The sequence below is a fragment of the Otolemur garnettii genome, unplaced genomic scaffold (genome assembly GCF_000181295.1).
Source record: "Otolemur garnettii isolate 467f Iridium unplaced genomic scaffold, OtoGar3 scaffold00045, whole genome shotgun sequence".
NCBI lineage: Eukaryota > Metazoa > Chordata > Mammalia > Primates > Galagidae > Otolemur > Otolemur garnettii.
The window spans coordinates 9,664,321-9,667,103 of NW_003852440.1; the positions used below are offsets into that span (position 1 = coordinate 9,664,321).

General features: G+C 43.3%; 1 pseudogene; it reads left to right on the forward strand.

Annotated features, from left to right (window-relative positions):
* The first annotated feature begins 239 nt into the window (after positions 1 to 239).
* LOC100957847 lies at positions 240 to 773 on the forward strand (annotated as a pseudogene).
* Positions 774 to 2,783: the final 2,010 nt, after the last annotated feature.

The window sequence follows — 2,783 nt, forward strand, 5'->3', positions numbered from 1 at the left end:
CTGCAACAAACAGCCAGGTGTGCTGTTGGTGTGCTCCTGTAGTCCCAGCTACTCGGGAGGCTAAGGCAAGAGAACTGCCTAAGCCCAAGGAGTTGGAGGTTGCTGTGAGCTGTGATGCTACAGCACTCTACCGAGGGTTAATAAGTGAAACTCTATCTCGATAAAAAGAAAGAAAGAAAAAGTCGGAAGTTGCTCAGCTCCCTTCATCCAGCGGCAGTGGTGCTTCCTTGAATCTCGAAATGCCGGTTAAAAGATCACTGAAATTAGATGGCCTAGTAAAAGAAAAGCCATTTGAGTCTTCAGAAATCGTAAGGAAGTTGAGTATTACAACTTACTCCCCAACAACTGGGACTTGTAAAATGAGCCTATTTGCTTCTCCCATTAAGTCTAAAGAACAAGAGCAGGAAAGTCAACCATCAGACGGAGAGAGAAAAAAATTGAATCATCGCAATTTAACTGAACGAGAGGAATCTACCCCAGAAGACAATGATGAATTCATGATACTGCTATCTAGAGTTGAGAAATCAGAAGAAGAAATCATGGAAATAATGCAAAATTTATGTAGTATACAGGCCTTGGAGGGCAGCAGAGAGCTTGAAAGTCTGCTTGGTGTCTCCCTCGCCTCCTGTTTCTTACAAAGAGAAATGCAGAAAACCAAAGAACTAATGACAAAAGTAATGAAACAAAAACTGTTTGAAAAGAAGAGTTCGGGACTTCTTCACAATGAATGTTGTCTTGACAGCTATGAATTCCTTAAAGCCATTTTAAACTGAGGCATCTAGAAGAATGCACTTCCTGTGAGCACCACTCTGCATCTGTCTGGTCGCATTTAAGGGAACAGAGAAGTCTGTGTAACTTATCTGACGAGTAAATACCAGCTTACGGCACGGGGCAGGTGCAGGTCTAGATAAGATTTCTGCAGCTAATTTAAATTTTCTACACACACCATCTATAATCTCAGTTTCTTCTTGACCTTTTAACTTTATGTTAACGCCAACATGTACAGAAGATCCTGTCTTGTGTTCTGTGTCACGTGTTTCTGCTGCTCTCACCGTTTGTGGATGGACTTAAGTATATCTGAAAACGGGAAAAAAAAAAAAGAAAGAAAGAAAAAGTCACTCCTGAGTGGGGGGTGGTGGCTCACGCCTGTAATCCTAACCCTCTAAGATGTTGAGGAAGGTGGATTGCCTAAGCTCATGAGTTCAAGACCAGCCTCAGTCTGAGCCAGACCTCGTCTCTAAAAAACAAAGCCCAAAAAAAAAATGTTAGCCAAGTGTTGTGGTGGACACTTGTAGTCCCAGCTACTTGGGAGGCTGAGGCAAGAGAATCGCTTAAGCCCAAGAGTTGGAGGTTGCTGTGAGCTGTGAAGACAGCACTCTACCAAGGGCAACATTATAAAACTCTGTCACAAAAAAAAATCCTATAAGTGAGCTTTTGTTTTTGTGTCTGTCTGCTTTAACATTTTCTAGTTTCAGTCAAGTTTTGTTTTTGTTTTTGTTTTTTGAGACAGAGTTGCCCTGGGTAGAGAGCCGTAGCATCACAGCTCATAGCAACCTCAAGGGCTTAAGCGATTCTCTTGCCTCAGCCTCCCATGTAGTTGGGACTACAGGCGCCTGCCACAACGCCTGGCTACTTTTTGTTGCAGTTGTCATTGTTTACCTGGTCCAGGCTGGGTTCGAACCCGCCAGCCTCTGTGTATGTGGCTGGCGCTGTAACCACTGTGCTACGGGCGCTGAGCCAGCTGAGTTAAGTTTTAACATATATCAGTACTAGACGTTTCTGTGGCTGAATGCTGATCCATTGTATGTAGTGCCACAATTTGTTCATCCATTCATCTGTCAGACATTTTGGCTTGTCACCTGTTGGATATTCTGAGTAGCACCATTAGGAACATTAGTGAATAATTACTTGAGCACCTATTTTCAGTTATTTTGGATTCACTTATTGGAATTGCTGCATCATATGGTAATTTTTTAACATAAGTTTATTTGGAAATAGATAATTTGGCTTTTTGAACAACCACCTAACTTTTCCACAGTGACTGCACTATTTTTTTGTTTGTTTTTTAGAGACATAGTCTCACTTTATGACCTTCGGTAGAGTACTATGGAGTCACAGCTCACAGCAACCTCCAACTCCTGTGCTTACTCAATTCTCTTGCCTCAGCCTCCGGAGTAGCTGGGACCATATGCGCCCATCACAACTCCTAGCTGTTTTTTGTTGCCGTTTGGCCGGGGCAGGTTTGAACCCGTCACCCTCGGTATATGGGGCTGGCACCCTACTCACTGAGCCACAGGCACTGCCCGTAACTGCACTATTTTACATTACTGTTTGTCCACATCCACTCCAACATTTGTTCTACTATGACCATCATAGTTGGTGTGGAATTAGATCTCATTTTGGTTTTGATTTATATTTCCTTAATAACCAGTGATGTTGGACATCATTTCATGTACTTTTTGACCATTTGTGAATCTTTGGAGAAATGTCTGTTCAAGACCATTGCTCTAGGCTTGGCACTGTAGCACAGTGGTTATGGTGGTGGTCACATACACCAAGGCTGGTGGGTTCAAGCCTGGCCCCAGGCCAGCTAAATAACAATGACAACTGCAACAAAAAATAGCCAGGTGTTGTGGCAGGCACCCGTAGTCCCAGCTACTTGGGAGACGCAAGCAAGAGAATGGCTTAAACCCAAGAGTTGGAGGTTGCTGTGAGCTGGGACAGCACAGCACTCTACCGAGGGTGACATAGTGAAACTCTGTCTCAAAAAAAAAAAAAAAAAA